We start from the raw sequence: 17306 nt of genomic DNA on the forward strand, positions 1-17306 counted from the left end.
TCCACTGTTTTGCCGATCTGGTTTGCCAGACATGTCTGAATCATGCGCTGATATGTTGCGCCGGCATTTTTGAGCCCGAAGGGCATTGTGTTGAAGCAGAATGGGCCGTATGGTGTGATGAATGCTGTTGTGGCTTGGTCTGACTCTGCCATCTTTATTTAATGGTAGCCGGAGTATGCGTTGAGGGAACACAACGAATCGTGTCCTGCGGTAGCGTCGACAATTTGATCGATGCGGGGGAGGGGGAAGGGATCCTTTGGGCAAGCCTTGTTAAGGTCTTTAAAATCAACGCACATGCGCCATGATTTGTCCTTCTTTGGTACCATCACCAGGTTTGCTAGCCAGTCCTGGTGTTTTATATCTTTGATGAATCCGGTCTCCAATAGCTTGGCTAGTTCTTCTCCCATTGCATGTCTCTTAGGTTCAGAAAAATGCCGAAGAGCCTGTTTGACTGGCTTGAATCCTTTTAGGATATTTAAGTTGTGTTCGGCCATCCTGCGTGGGATTCCTGGCATGTCTGAAGGGTGCCAGGCAAAATGTCCCAGTTCTCTCGTAGGAACTCTCGCAGTGCAGCATCTACATCAGGGTTTAACTGTGCCCCGATGGAAGCTGTTTTATTGGGGTCCGTTGGATGGACTTGGAATTTGACTATTTCGTCCGCCGGTTTAAAGGAGGTGGACTTGGATCTTTTGTTGAGTATCACATCGCCCCTATTCACCATGGAGCGCAACGCAGTCAGTTCCTCAGCCGCTAGGGCTTCGGATAGCGCTTCGAGGGCTAGTGCGGCTGTCTTGTTTTCGGTGCGGAGTGCTATGTCCAGATCACTAGCGAGAGTGATGATTTCGTTAGGCCCGGGCATCTTGAGCTTCATGTACCCGTAATGGGGTATTGCTTGGAAGATTGTAAACGCTTCCCACCGTAGCAGAGCATGGTATCCGCTACTGAACGGGGCCACTTGGAACGTGACCTCTTCGGACCTATAATTATCTGGCGTGCCGAACACCACATCTAGTGTGATCTTTCCTGTACAACGCGCTTCCCGACTGGGGATTATTCCTCTAAAGGTTGTGCTGCTTCGCTCGATGCGGTTCCAGTCTATTTCCATTTTTGAAGGGTTTCCTCATAAATGAGGTTCAATCCGCTGCCGCCATCCATGAGTACCTTGGTAATACAAAAGCCGTCCACTATTGGACTGAGGACCAATGCGGCTGGTGCTCGGGCTGTTCGGAATTTAGGTTCATCACTGGCGTTGAAAGTAATAGCCGTGTCACTCCATGGGTTTATTGTTGCTACTTGGTAGACTTCGGCAAGGCTGCGGAGTGTCCTTTTTCGCATATTATTTGATGCGAAAGTCTCGAAGACTATTAATACCGTACTGGTGTCTCTAGGGTGGCTTTCCGTGGCTTCTGGAATTAGAAGATCTTCGCCAATTTTTGCCACCTGCCGGAGTATCCAACATTCTCTAAGGCTGTGAGTTGGTGTGGTGCCCTCTGCAATGTGAATTTTACAGGGTCCATTAAGCCATCCTTCCAGTACGGTTCCATGCCCTGTAGAGGGCTTTTGCTTTTTGGTATTGAACCCGGGTGTCTGGCGATGATACACCCTTTTATTTCGGACTGGATTTGTATTCAGGGCCGGATTGTCCCAAAATTTTATTTCGGTTTTCCAGGCGCTTTCCATCGCACAGTACTTTCGTACTATGGACGCCAAGTCAGTGAAGCGTGTAATATCACGGCGACTTATGGCGTTGAGGATTCCCTTGTCCGTGCAATTATTGCAGAAGAATGAAATTGCGTCTTCCTCGCGGCAGTCCTTTATCCTATTCATAACCAGGAGGAATCTGGCCCAGTAATGATGTACTGTTTCTTCGGGCTCTTGCCTAATTTGGGATAGATCGCTTATGTACGGGTGGGTGGGTGGAATCAAATCCGAAACCTCACCCAATCTGAGACCCAGAGGCCAAGGAGTTTCCGAACTTGGAAGTTTGGATTCTTGGATGTTGTTCAATGAATCTAGCCCGTCGCCTAACTTTAAGTTCAGGTCTTGAGTGATGTACTCCCCTCCGCGGGTATCCGTCTTGGAGGGATCGGGAATCCGGACATAGCTAGTCCGTAAGATAGATGAAGGGTCGCCGCACTGTCCCTCTACCACGGCAACATGATGGGTAACCTGGGGAGAGTTAATCTCTCTCAGATCGGGTTTAGGCCCAATCTGGTTGTAATCCGTAGCAACTCCCAGGGCGGCGATGCGATCCAAGAGCTCGTTTAGGGAAGAGAGCTCCATTGGATCTAGCTGCTCGGCGAATTCCGAGTTGACGTGAAGATTGCTTTCGATGACCCGAGAGGTCATCGTCGGCGCAGCAGCCGAACAGGTGGTCATAAGGAAACCACCTAGCCTGAGAGTTTGGCTGACAGCCAAAGCTCCCTTAGCAACGGTGCCGTTTTTAAAGACGGGATGAGGCATCCTTCCTGATGGCGACGACACAGAGGAACTCTCAATGAAAGCACCAATGTCGGTGTCAAAACTGGCAGATCTCGGGTAGGGGGTCCCGAACTGTGCGTCTAGGCGGATGGTAACAGGAGACGAGGGACACAATGTTTTTACCCAGGTTCGGGCCCTCTCGATGGAGGTAAAACCCTACATCCTACTTGATTAATATTGATGATATGGGTAGTACAAGAGTAGATTTACCACGAGATCAGAGAGGCTAAACCCTAGAAGCTAGCCTATGGTATGATTGTATGTTGTCCTACGGACTAAAACCCTCCGGTTTATATAGACACCGGAGAGGGCTAAGATTACACAGAGTCGGTTACAATGGTAGGAGATCTACATATCCGTATCGCCAAGCTTGCCTTCCACACCAAGGAAAGTCCCTTCCGAACACGGGACGAAGTCTTCAATCTTGTATCTTCATAGTCCAGGAGTCCGACCGAAGGTATAGTCCGGCTATCCGGACACCCCCCTAATCCAGGACTCCCTCAGCCATGCTCCTGAGGGAATTCATGACCTGCGCGTAGCCTCGCTTCAGGCGCATACGCGCCCCTTGTGGGAGCTTGGGGACGAAGAGGACAAGGTTCGCCTGAGCCCAGAAGCCTTGTCCGACGGTGAGATAGCTGCAGCTCTCCGCCTCCTGGTCGGGGACGACCAGGAGTACCCACCGAGTGTCTTCACTCCCTTGTTCCGCCGCAAGGACGGGGCGCATGTCGCGGCCGCCAGGCCGACCTTTGACGGGCGCGGGCTGGTGCCGCCGGCGCCCACCGGGGCCCCTGTGGCGCCGACGCCGGTGGAGCTGTCTTCTGGTGAGTGCCGTGGGGAGGAAGAGGAGGAGGAGGAGGAGGAGGAAGACTCTGAGGTGACCCCTGAAGGGATGGGGGAGACCTCCCCCTTGAGCAAAGTTGACATCCTCTGCACCCTTCCTGACGACGATGAGGCTGACGCCCGCCAGGAGAAGGGAGAGCCACCCATAATCCCGATGAGGGGCCGATCGACGCTGATCTCCCGGGATGCTGCTTCTGTTCTGGCGTGCCTGGAGCCGCTTCCGGCCCACCTGCTGCCCCTTCTTCCGCTCCTGGGGCTTGTGCGCCCGTACCCCGAGTTGGGAGGCTCTTGGGCTTCAAGCTCAGCAAAGGGAAGGTGGACTACACCGCGGTGGACCAGTAAGTGTTCGTGCTCCGTCTTGTTCTTGATTATGCTGCTGATTCTTGACGCTTCTCCGCTGTGCGATTAGGCCGACGCCTACGACGAAGAAGAGGAAGGAAGAGGCGGTGGTGCCACCTGGGACCAACCCACCTGCTCTGTCTGCGCCTCCCTCCATGGAGAAGGGAGGCATTGGTGCCCATGTCTCTCCGGCCCGGTCGTCCTCGCGAGGCATGGGGGGAAATCCTCGGGAGGAGTCAGCCCCTGTGGCCTCACTGGCACCGGAGGCACCGGCGTCTGGCTCGGCTGCTGAAGCCTCCAAGGCTCAGGAGCCCCCAGTCTCCCAGGCTATGGTGACATTGCCTTCTTCTCCTCCCACTGTGCCGCTGATCCCAGGTCCTTCTGCCTCCCCTGATATCTTGGAGCGCGCCCTTCTTGAGATGACCCGACTGCAAGAAGATCTTCAAGGCGCTGATCCCCTCCTGGTGGTCGGGCGTCTGTATCTGGTTTTTGGCTGGCTCCACTCAGATGTGTATGTTCGGGCAGCGCCGAGCCAGGCCGTGGCGACCTTCGAGAAGGAGAAGCAAGCCGCCGCCCAGGCAGCGACTGCTCGCAAGGCGACGTTGAAGGACGTTGAGGCCACCAAGAGTCGCTGCCGGGCGTTGGAGCCCGAACTGAAGACCCTGTGCATCGAACGCGCAAAGGAGGCCCGTAGCCGTCAGGCGGAGGAGGAGAAAATGAAGGCCCGGGAGGACGCCGTCAAGGGTCACGACGCTGAGCTAGAGCAGTCGGCGAAGGCGCAGGCCATTGAGCGTGGCCGACTGGAGGAGCTGGAGCGGAAGGTGAAGGCGGAGGGAGCCGAACTTGGCGCGAAGGCGAAGGTTCTGGCCGAGGACCATGTGGCCTTCATGCTCCTCGAGGAGAGGTCTCACGTGGCGCTGGAGACACTCTATGAGAAGGGCTTGGAGAAGCTGCTAACTACCGACGAGGACGGCCCCGCCCAGCTGCTTCCCTACTTGGTCGAGGCGCTCGAGGAAGTCGTGGACGGCATCGGTTCCATGGCAGAGGGAGAAGCTCGTGTCCTTTCTTCAGCTGCGCTGACGCGTGTCTTCAGCCATCTCCATCTTCGCGACCATACCACTCGCCTTGATGAGATGCTAGAGCCTGTGGCTGATGAACACTATGCAGTCGTCGTCGCTGCAGCCGTGAAAGGCCAGGTGGAAGCCCTGCTGAAGAAGGTCCGTGCCTTCGCTCCCGCGCCTTCGACCGGAGGCGCCACCACTCCAGCAGCTCCGACCGGTGGCCCATATGAAGGCGATGTCGTCAAGGGGGGAGTGCTTCTCGCGGGCGTCGGTGGTGTCCAGGGATGACTTGCGGCTCCTTTCCCGTTTTATTCCTGTAACATGCATCATGCCTCGTGGATGCGTTAAACTTGCGTTTGGTATTATGAGAACAATATGTCTTGTAATATTTGCTTGAGATTTTGCGATTTTCTCCTATTTGCTTTACGTTCTACGTCGGCAAGGCCCGTCCCCGCGCATACCTCAGCCGTCGTTGGATCGTCCGAAGACCAGGACGGGACCAAGGGGTGAGGGGCTATGTGACCAGTTAGGCTCCTGAGTCGCGATGCTCAGGAGTCCCCCTTGACGTGCAAACAACTTATAGGAAGGAGACGCGAGGATAGGCTTAGTGTTCTATGTCAGCAGGGCCTGGCCGCGCGCATACCTCAGCCGCTGTTGGGTCGTCCAGAGACCAGGACGAGACCAAGGAGTGCGGGGCTACGCGACCAGTTAGGCTCCTGAGTCGCGATGCTCAGGAGTCCCCCTTGATGTGCAAACAACCTTTATACCTTTGCCCTCGCCGAGGCTCGGCTCGGGAGGGACGCGCGACGACCAGGTCCGGGGGACCTGGTTGGGTGGCGTGTGCTTGGGCGTGACCCGAGCGCAGCCCCCGTGCCCAGCCCCCTCGCGCGACTCTCCTAAGGGGAGGTGTTGCGGTGAGGCCGGACACTGAGGTCAAGGGCTCCCTGAAGTTGATACGACCGTGGGGCCGCCCTCAGTTGTTTATCACCAACGCGGAGCATAGCGCTTTCGTACTTGCATGGGCATAGCCACTCCTCGGCAGTGTGGACGGCCAGCGCGGAGCATGGTGCTTCCACTGGTACGTGGGAGGGGACTCCCTACTGCGGAGAACCCTCGGGGCGTGTACAGCCCCACCTTGACACGTGGCTTGCACGGTAGTGCTAGACGAGGTGTGTCTGGGCACTTGCGAGCTAGCGCGGGACTCACGAGGCCCTACCTCAAGGCGGGTTGCGCCTGGTCTTGATTCTTGTTTGCTGTGGTGGCCCTACGGGGTGGTTAGACAACCTGCACCAAACGAATCTCCTGAGGTTATCGCGTGAAAAGGCCAAGCACCAACGGCCCCAGGAGGTGACGTGAACGGGACTGGCCCGGCAGACAGATCTCAGCCATTGGATTTATCGACGCTGCAGGGACGGGCCCGAGCACAGACGCCATGCCTAACCCTCTCACGCGAAGGGTCCTAAAGAAAAATGGTCGGCGGCTCCCGTGGTAGGTGACAATCAAGCAGGTGATAGTCATAGATAGATTAAGCATGGAAAGCAAACATGCCACTGGGTCAGGCCCGAGCGGCTTGGGGATGATGCAGCCCGAGGGGCGCCCCCAGCAAGGTAAGCTAAAGACATAAACAAGAAGGGATACATGCCATAGGGACGGACCCACGCGGCCTGGGAATGATGCAGCCCTGAGGGCGCTCCCAGCTAAATAAACTTGGAAAATGTCACCTGATTCTGTTGATGAAGGGGTGTTGAGGCAGCTGAAGGTACGTCGCGAAGGGGTTGCTCCTCACGAGCCACCGGGGCCCCGAACCTCGGGAGGCTCTGGGGGTCCAGGCAGTTCCTTGAGGACCGTCGCCATCTCTACCAGGACTGCTTGATGTCTGGCCTCCTGAGCCACCAGGATGCGCCGCAAGTTGCGTTGGTAGGCGGATGCCACGCTCGGCAGGCCGAATGGCATGCAAACGTAGCTATGCAGTGGGCCCTCGCAGCGTCCCACGCGCGAAGGCCAGAAGAGCTCCTGAGACGCGACCCTGCTGAGCCCTGGGACGTCGATGCAGACGTGCATCCCGGCATCCTCGCCTGGATGGGGAGCAGCGCCAGGTGAGCGGCGATCGCCGCGCATGGCCCTCACATCCTGCAGTTCCTGAGTGGTCTTGGTAATAAACTCCTGAGCGTTGGGCGCTCCTCGCCATGTGTCCTCCTGAGGGAAACGTGCCACGAAGCACGCCTTCAAATGGTGCCTGAGCGCCTCCCTCGTAATGTTGGCAAGGTCTGAGGCCCTCCAGAAGAGAGCCCCCGAGCCTTGCCCGAGGAGGGCACCGGGCACGCCTTCCTATGCGATAGAGGGAGGCGCCCCAGGTGCGGGCGCTGATCCTGACGTGGATGCACTTGCGGCGCCGTTCTCCTGAGGCCCAGTACGGAGTAGCTGCTTCTTCTTCTTGGGGACGACCTCAGGAGGGTACTCTCCCTTGCTGCCGGGGTCGCCGATTGTTGCAGCTTGGAAGGCACGCTCGAGGGAGCACACCGCGTCTCTTTCTTTGCAGGGGACTATGATGATTCCACTGCTTCCTGGCATCTTGAGGACATTGTAGCCGTGGTGGGTCACCGCCATGAACTTAGCCAGGGCCGGATACCTGAGGATGGCATTGTACGGCAGACGAATGTGGGAGACATCGAAGTCGATGAGCTCGGTGCGGTAATTGTCGCGCTATCTAAAGGTGACTAGGAGGCAGACCTGACCTATCGGGGTGGTGGAGCCGTCGGTCACTCCTCAGAAAGGCTTGGTAGGCTGAAGCTGATCATATGGCACTTGAAGGTTGTCGAACATCTCGACGAACAGGACGTTAAGCCTTGCGTCGCCGTCGATGAGAGTCTTGGTGACTTGCACGTTGCTGATGACGGGTGAACAGAGTATCGGGAGAGCGCCAGCGGTGGCCGCGCACTTGAGCTGGTCAGCCGAGCTGAAGGTAATAGCATACTTGGACCACCTCAGCGGGCGTGTAGCCTCGAGCTTGGGAAGGACTGTGTTCACCTCGTGAGCAAACTGCTTGAAGATATGCTGTGAGGCTGGGGCTTGAGCTCCGCCCAAGATGCAGGGGATAGCCCACGGCTCCTGGAAGCCCCCATCCCCCTCGTCTTGGTGGTGGTGGTCGTTCCTTCTTGGTGGTGGCAGCAGTGGAGGAAGCACAACATTTCCCTGAGGACGGTCCTCGCGAGGCTGATCCCTCCAGGCACCTTCGCGAGGCTGATCCTGCCAGCGGTCCTCACGAGTCTGGTTGCGCCACTCCTGGCGCAGGCCCCGGTCTTCCCAGCGTCCTCTGCCACGTCCTCCTCCTCGGCCATAGCCTCGGTCGTTGTGCTCGGGGCGTCGACCGAAGCGTCCGTCGTGAATGGCCCTGAGCTCTTGACAATCGTTGGTGTTGTGGCTGTGCACGTTGTGGAAGGCGCAGAATGGTCGGCTGCTCTTGGATGACTCAGGCTGGTCCCTGTCGTGCTTCGTGTCCAGCTCTGCCGCGAGTACGGCCGCTCCCTTGCGCTTCACGTCCTTGGCCTTAGCTTTCTTCTCCTCCAGGTCAGCAGCTGGGAGCTCGAGAAGGGAAAGGCGCCCTTCCTCAGCCCTTGCACACTTGGGCGCCAGGTTGAACAGCGCCAGGGATGTGCATAGCTCCTCGTGGATGGAGAGCTCCTCCTTCATCTTGACGTCATGGACGCCATCGGAGAACGCAGAGATGATGGCCTCGTTCGTCACCTTGGGGATCTTGAGATGAACGTTGTTGAAGTGCTGGATGTACTTCTGGAGGGTTTCCCCTGGTTGTTGCTTGATGCAGCGCATGTCACCCGCGGCCAGAGGGCGGTCGCGAGTGCCCTGGAAGTTGGCGACGAAGTGGTCGCGCATCTCGTTCCAGGAAGAGATGGAGCCTGGGGGCAGGTTCAGGAGCCACGAGCATGCGCCATCCTTGAGAGCCATGGGGAACCAGTTCGCCATGACTTTTTCGTCGCCGTTGGCCGCCTCGATGCTCAGCTCATAGAGCTGCAGGAACTCTGCAGGGTCGGGGGTGCCGTCGTAGCACGGAGGCAGGTCTGGCTTGAACTTTCCTGGCCAGGCGACGCTACATAGCTCAGGGGTGAAAGCGAGGCAGCCCGCGGTGGCCATCGGGACCCTTTGCTGATGTGGAGCCTGGCCTTGTCGCCCTCACACCGCCATCACAGGCGATGCACGGTCTTGTCGTAGTGGCACCGGAGCGCAGGAGCATTTTCTTGCGGATGAGGGACTTCTTGGCAGCTTCTTTCTTCACGTACAGGCGCCCAACATGGTGGATCACGCCGGGGGGCCGCACGCCTTGGCGCCAGGGCGCCGTCTTGGGGCAGAGGTGGTGGAGGCGCTCCATGAGCCACGTCGCCCGCAGCTGGCGGAGGGCGAGGCAGCGAGAGGGACGGCACAGGGGAGCCCCCTGCGGCGCTGACAAGCTCGGCGATGCGGTCGAGCCAGTCCTCGTAGAGGTTGTCGATGGGGCGGTAGCGCAGGAGTTCGCGCGCCATGCACAGCGCGGCCTGCGCGTCCGTGGGAGCGCGACGGGCGTGAGACGACGAGCCGGCCGGGGTCAGCGATGGAGTGGCGGTGTGGCCGTCCCACCGCACCGAGGGGTGCAGTGAGGAGGCTTGCTGCTCGTTCTCTGCCGGGCCGGTGGCGGCGTTGGCGGCAGGTGACGGAGAACGACGGGGTGGCCCGCCGACAGGGGCCATCTGAGCAACGCGGGCGGCAAGGGCAGCCCGGCGCTCAGCGCGAGCTCGGCGAGCGTCCGATATGGAGATGACGAAGCGATGGGACGTGGAGCGACAGAAGGAAAGCTTCGGCGCACCCCTACCTGGCGCGCCAAATGTTGGATCTCAGGTTCCGGCAAAACCCTCAAGGTTTGAACACTAGGGTGCACACGAAGATTTCCCCTTACCGAATCACGCCCTCAGCCTCGCCGGGATCTCTAAGCTTAGCTCGACGAACTCGCAACACAAGAGACACAAGATTTATACTGGTTCGGGCGACCGTTGTGGTGTAATACCCTACTCCAGTGTGGTGTGGTGGATTGCCTCTCGAGCTGATGATGAACAGTACAAGGTGAAGAACAGCCTCCTGAGGTGAGGTGTTCTTGTGCTTGGTGGGTGTGAGGATGGGTTGGATCTAGTCCAAGTTGAGATGGCTGAGGCTCTGTTCGTTCGTTTTTCCTACCTACTATGGTGGCTAATCCTATTTATAGAGGCCCTGGTCCTCTCCCCAAATATTGAGTGGAAAGGGAGCCAACAACGGCCAATTTGAAAGGGGACAGCTAGTACAAGTTATCCTGACAAAAGTAGTCTTCGCCTGCCAAAGGCTCTGGTGGTGACGCCGCATTGGGCTCCATGGTGACCTCCGTCTTGCCGTCCTGCTGGTCTTGGTCTCGTTGCACCGATATGGAAACCTTTACTTGACGCCTCGGTACTCCTTACCTGCGCTTGCCTCCTTAGCACCAAAGAGGAAACAAGGACGTTGTGCGTGCTGGCGCCCACCTGGTCTCGATCGTCATGGCTCATGTCATTGGAACCTCGCGAGGTTTGCCTTGCTTTGATCTCTCCACCCCTCGCGGGCTAGCCTGGTGAGGCCGCTCCCGAGGAGGTCTTGTGTCGTCCGCCTCGCGAGGGTCTTAAATGCTTGTTGGTGAAGATGGGCCGTATGAGCCCGCTTGTAGAGCCACGCCGTGGGCCGAAGGCAGGCAAGTCTGGGGACCCCCGTTCCCAGAACACCGACACTATGGGAAGAATTAATGATGTTCTTATTCTTGCAAATAGGAATTATTTTCCCATTGATTTTATTGTTCTGGATATTGATTGCAATCCGTCTTGTCCAATTATTCTGGGTAGACCGTTTTTACACACTATCGATGCTGTGATTGATATGAAAGAAGGAAATATTAAGTTCCAGTTTACTTTGAGGAAGGGTATGAAACACTTCCCTAGAACAAGAATTAGGCCACCATATGAATCAATCATGATGGCATCTTATGGATCTCGAAACAAGGATGACAAAACTTAGATCCTTGCTTTATGCCTAGCTAAGGGCGTAAAACTATAGCGCTTGTTGGGAGGCAACTGAATGAATAAAATTTATTTTTTCTTTTTGCTTTCTGTTCTTGACTTTTAGCACAGTTATGCTACTATTATGATTGTGTTTTTTGTGTTTTAATTAAGTGTTTGTGCCAAGCAAAGCCTTTAGGATCTTCTTGGGTGATAGTTGTTTGATCTTGCTGAAAAACAGAAACTTTTTTGTTCACGAAAATAATTCTCATTTCTAACTAGAGAGCGATAAAATACTAATTCATTTTGCAGAAGATTAGTATACAAATTTCCCAGCCCGTCCAATTTTTTCAGAGTTTTTGCAGTTATGGAAGTGTCGGGGTTCAAGAACGGCACCTATGGGATCACATGGAATCCCTACTGCGGTTGACAGGGCGCGGGGCTGTGGAAAGTGCGGCTTTAGAAGATCAACACGGGGGAATTTTATCCAGGCTCGAGACACAAACGATGCGTAACACCCTAATCCTGTTTTGGTGTACATTTGGTGTTCTTGAGTTCTTGAACTAGCTGCGGTGCATGCCTAGCCCAAAAAGTCCGAATCCCTCCTCAGTACGCCTCGGACCTCCTTTTATATGTCCAAGGGGCTGCCACAGCAGCGCACAAGAGGTGGAAAGTGTCTAAAATGTACGAGTCTATCTCCAGGAACTGTAGGACAAACGCATTTAATGCTCCACCTACGTGTCCTCTTGCTTTATCGGGGACGGCAAGGAAGCTCGTCTCGTCTGTCGCTGCCTCGCCTCGCTTCGACGCGCGTCCAAGTTGACGAGGCATGCAGTGCCACGCTGGCTGGTTGCTGCGCGGGTGCGGTGGCAGCGTCTTCAAGAAGATCTGCATGCCACCACGCAGGTGCTTGCCTGGTTGGCCTAGAAGCTGCATGCTGCCACGTAGGTGCGTGACTGGCAGGTTGGCTGCTGTGTCGGAACGGCCACGGGGCAGTGAAACCTGGGTAGGTGCGGGCCTGATTATGACCCCGCAGATATCCCCGGCAAGGGTCTTGCCGGGGGCCCGGCAAGGATCTTGTCGGGGCCCCGACAAGGATCTTGTCGGGGTCTTGCGGGCGTCCCCGGCAAGGGTCTTGCCGGGGGGCCTTCGTCTTCTGTTTCTCGTCTAGCCTTGCGGGCCTCTGTTCATCACAAAGATCTGCATGCCACCATGCAGGCGCTCCCGAGCCTTGGTCTTGACATTGTTGATGGCGTCATAATTCTCAAGCTCAAAGGTGGCAGTCTCGATGGTGTTGGGTAAGTTGACCTGGCAAGGCTCTTGCCGGGGCAGCGTAGGTTGTTCCCGGCAAGGCTCTAGCCGAGGGAAACCCATCTTGTCCCTTTGCTCTTCGCGCCTCCGGCTTCAGCGCTGCTCGGGTAGGTTTGTATCTTCGCTTCCTCTGCCCTGCCAAGCATGGTCGCAGGCTTGGCTACTACTGCCCGTGCACAAGTAAAGGGGTACAGAAGGCCCCCACTTTTGTACACCGACAGGAGCCCCCGGGCCTGGGCCACACATAAGCACGGAGCGTTATTGGGCCAGGCCCAGAACGGTGCGCGGGCGCATGTGGCAGGGTTTTAACTGCGGTAACTCCTCCACCAGTTGCGCTTCCCCACGACCCGCATTGAATGCATGAAGTGGAGGTTGTGCGTGGGGCAGTTGCACCACGCTTGCGTCACATCATGGTGAATAGTAAAGAGGTAGCCCGCGTCTTGCCCATAAAAAGGAGGAAGAACTGCAGGGGCACTGCTCGTTTACCCCCTGTGCCCTCTCCAATCTCGGAACCGCCGTTCCCCTCTTCTTCTCCAAACGCAGGTCGAAGCTCTCACACCTACTCGCCGCCGCCGCGCCCTCATTGCCTTTGACCCCTCATCCCATCCCAGCTGCCATGGCACCCAAGACCGGCAAGGGCAAGGGAGCGGCCAAAGATGACGGAGGGAAGGAGGCGCAGGAGAGCGAGTTGGTGGAGCTTCGGACCCAGCGCGCCTTCTTCACCTCGACGGTCGACGCGCTCATCCTCAGGGACATGTTCAGGCCCCTATGGGGAAGGAAGACATCGGGGCACCCCGCCACGCGCATTACCCCCTCCGCCTTCATCAAGGACGGCCCGAATCGGTACCCCTTCTTCTTAGATTACTTCTCCTGTGGACTCTACCCCTTTCTCCGATTTCTTCAACGACATCATGCATACCTACGGCTTTCACCTTCTGGACTTCACGCCGAATGCCGTGGCGTGCATGGCCTTCTTCGCCCATCTCCACGAGGGCTTCGCCGGAGTGCTCCCCAGCACGACGTTCTTCTGCCACTACTTCTATCCTCACATCCAGCCAGGGGGTGCCATCTCTGGCTGCGTCACCTGGATCTCGAGGACCCAGGGCAGGGGCACGTACCCGGAGGGTGCCCAGAAGGAGCGGTGGGAAGAGTGGCGGGGCCGGTGGTGCTGGATTGAGGACGCAGATCCCCAGGAGTTCTGTTGGGTCTATCGAACGCCCGCCAGTTTGTAGAAAAGACTGGGGCGATGTCGACGCCAACGACGAAAAGCTCACAGTGGCCACCACCAGGATCCATCGCCTCACCTCGTTCGGGCTCACCCTTGAGATGATTGGGGCTGACTTCATCCGCCGCCGGATTGCCCCACTTCACAACAAGGGGAGGCCGGCCTGGGAATTCAAGAATGGGGCCGACATCATGAGGCTCCGCCCTGGCTTGAAGCACAATTTCACGGTGCCGTAGCATGCCCACCTCTGCCAGAGGCTTTTTTAGGTCAAGGTCGACGAGACCGGCGGAGTCGAGAGGTCCGGCAAGGCCGAGAAGGACGGCAAGGCCGTCAAGGCCGGCGGGTCTTTGTTTGGCTTGCCAGCGGGAGTGGTCCCTTTGCGCAACAACTCTTGCCAGACCGCCATCATCGCTATGATGCCGAACTTCAACACACACGGCCTTGACCCAAGCTGGGCTGAGCCAGAAGCGGAGCGGGTGCAGGCCTTCTTCGACAACCTGTCGAAGAGGTATGTCCGTGACGAGCCGCTGCTCATCCGCGACACCACCAAGGCGGAGATGGCGTATATTGCCGCCAGAGCGGAGGAGGCGGAACACGCCAAGGAGGCCGGCAGCGTCGGTGCCATGGAGGATGAGGCCGACACGGCCACCGAAGAGAAGGAATTCATCGAGTGGGCGGGGTCTGCCGGGGAGGCTAGCGGCGCCGGCGCCGAGGCCCCCCTTGTTGAAGACGCGACCGAGGAGTCGGCCGAAGAGGATACCGAGGCGGATGACCCCCCAGGACCACACATCGACAACAGGCCCAGGCGTAGCCCGAGCGCCAGACGAGGGCCTCGGTAGCGAAGAAGAAGGCAGCGGCCGCTACCTCTTCCTCGTCCAAGCGGCATGGGACCCCATCCCCTTCCCCTTCGTACAGCGAGCCGGAGGCCAATTTTAACCTTGGGTCCTTCAACCCGAAGATGAAGAGGAGACCAGAGGAGGAGGAGGAGTAAGCACCTCGCCCTTCATTATCTTTGATCTTCAGCTTGTGCTATTCCTGACATGATCTCATCTTTGCAGGGACACGGAGATGCTGGCCTAGAGGGTGGCAAAGAGGGCCAAGGCTTCGATGGGCGGCAAGCCTTCGAAGAGTACTCCGCGCACGTCGACGGTGGTGGAGATCAGCCCGGACCCCAGCCCTTGACGTCGTCCCTACTTCAGCCCCCAGCGCAAGTTCATTACTCACTCCTCGTCGGCGGGTGCCGGGGCAGGGATTTTCGGTGCTGACCTTGCCAGGTTTTGCAGGAGGAGAGCGGCAGCAGGAGGAGCCGCTGAGGACCGCCCCCGACATGCCGCCCCCATCCACCACGCTGCCCGGAGGGGCGTCCCCAGCAAGGGCGATCACCGCCGAGCCCACCCGCGTGGAGGAGGAGGAGGAGACAAACACGGGTGCCGGTAGCTCCGTCCTGCCAACGGATGCGGGCGGAGAAGGAAACACTTCTCCGCAGCTCGGTACGGGTAAGTGGCCTGCCTCCCGTCCTTGGGTTTTTTTGTCCCTGTTTTTTTCCTTGTTCTGAACTTTAACCTTGGCCAAGTTTCATCCTTCCTTTCTGGTTTCCAGACCCTCCCTCGATGGACCATGAGGACATCGACACTGTCATTAGGGAGGTCGCCAAGGACGCCGAAGCTGAGGCCGCCAAGATTGCGACCGAGGAAGCCGCCAAGTCCGCCACCGAGGAGGCCGGCAAGGGGCCTGCTGGGGAGACTGGTGGGATCGCTGCCAGGGAGGCCGACAAGGCCGCTGTCAAAGAGACCGGCAAGGGGCTTGCCAGGGAGGCCGCCGAGGGGCCTGCCGAGGAGGAGGTGGCCAATGACCAACCTTCCTCCCCTGCAGCCCCTGCCCCGGGCAAGTACATGAGGGTGGGCGACGACCTGTTTGTCCGCCTCCCAGGGACGGTGAGCACCAGAGCGTCGCTCGAAGGGGAGGTGTTCGATGATGAAGTGCTCGCCACCGCCGGGCTCCAGGTTGTCGATGAACCGAGTGCCGGGGATGGCGATTCCCACGAGGGGCAGCTTCTTCGGGCCATGAGCGCCAACTTCCAGAAGCTCCAAGCGCTCCTCCGTGCCCGCCAGGACAAGGTGAAGTCCAGGACGGCGGCGGTGGACAAGGTGGAGGCAGATTTTGGGGAGCGCGTCGCCCAGACGCGGGTCTGGTTCACCAAGGCCCGGGAGGAGCCGAGGGCTGCCCGGGATGAGCTGGACGAGCGCAAGAAAGAGCTCTTCCTGAAGCAGGCCGACCTCGAGAAGGTCCAAGAGGCGGCGAGGGAGCAGGCCGCCAAGGATGAAGCCGCCCGGCAACAACAGCAGGCCCTGCTGAACGGCCAGGAGGAATACCTCATTGCGCGTGAGCAGGCGCTTGCCGCCACGCTTTGCGGCAAGGACGAGGAGGTTGGGAAGATAGTTGCGCAGCAGACCCAGGAGCTGGAGTAGAAGCACAAGGACACACTTAGTGCTCTGCCTCTGGACCACGCCGGCAAGGTGATGGAGCTGGAGGGGGAGGAGCTGAAGAAGAAGATCTTGGGGCTGACGGAGGAGAGGGACACGGCCAACCGCTCTTTGGCGGATGCATAGGTGGTCATGTCCGACAAGGCCAAGCTGCTCTCCGAGGCCAATGACTCCATCAACGACCTGAAGCTGAAGCTGGGCGGCTTCAAGGGGAAGCTTTCGGAGGCCGGGGCTTGTGAGGAGACCCTGAACAAGGCCCTGGAGGAAGAGAAGCGGCTGTGGAGCAATGACACCGCCAAGCACAAGGATTACGCAAAGGGAGTAAACCTCTGGATCAGTCGCCTCGTCGACGTTACCGGGAGGATCTCTGCGAAGCTGGCCATCATGGGCATACCGGATGTCAGGTACCCCCAGGAGCCGAATGGGAGCCCCAATGCCAGGCTGACCCTGTTCTTCAAGGGCATCCTCTGCACCCTAGAGCAGCTCCGCGCCAATCGAGCAGTTTATCTGGCGAATGAGTCCCGGAGGCTCTGCAGGGGCGCCTTGACCAAGGTGCTCACCAAGGTGGCGTTCTGAAACCCTAGCATCGACTTCGCCAACGCGCTGGAGAGCTTGCCGGAGGGTACGGACCTCACGGCGCTCAAAGAGCGTATCGAGCCCATCATAAGGTGCGTCGATGGAGTCAAGAGGGTGGAGGGCCGGCGCCGGGACTAGGCACCCCGTTTCTCATCATCGCTGCGAGTTCATGACCAAGACAATTTTATCTTAAGTTAGAACTGCAACAACTATTGATGTAACATAACCCTGCAGTACTTTGAAATGAAGCATGCTATCTTCCTGTTCGATCTTTTCTTGTATGTACACACCCTACGCCTAGTTGGATAGGTTTGCCGGCGCGTAAACCCATGCAATGGTGCTTTGAAGGACGGATCCTTAGGGGCCAGCCGGGGGGGCGCTTGCTGCTGGGCAAGCCACCCTGCCGTTCTCAGCGCAGCTGCTTGAAATGTTGAGCGGACTTGAAACAGAACGAGGGCGTTGACAATAGCGGAAGGGTTCCATCGCGTACAAGTTTCCCATACAAGGGGCAAGATTTTTCGAGGAGAATAACCTTATATTAAAAAGGAATTGCTCAAGGTTCTGCGTGACATAGCTTTTCCATTTCCACGCGGATGGCTGTTGCGGCCGCGGACAGCATCGCCTCGCCTGGCTGACGGCGCCAGAGCATGGCTGATCGACGTAGCCTTCTTCTCTTGAGCCATCGCGACGAGGGAGTCAATGAGTTGACTTCAAAACCAGATTTGCACAGCTTGCATCCCCTACCTGGCGCGCCAAAGATGTCGGGGTTCAAGAACGACACCTATGGGATCACAGGGAATCCCTACTACGGTTTATGGGGCGCGGGGCTATGGAAAGAGCGGGTTTAGAAGATCAACGCGGGGGAATTTTATCCAGGTTCGGGCCGCAAACGATGCGTAATACCCTAATCCTGCTTTGGTGTATATTTGGTGTTCTTGAGTTCTTGAAC

Source organism: Triticum dicoccoides, chromosome 6A, assembly GCF_002162155.2.
Source record: "Triticum dicoccoides isolate Atlit2015 ecotype Zavitan chromosome 6A, WEW_v2.0, whole genome shotgun sequence".
In the NCBI taxonomy this organism is placed as follows: domain Eukaryota; kingdom Viridiplantae; phylum Streptophyta; class Magnoliopsida; order Poales; family Poaceae; genus Triticum; species Triticum dicoccoides.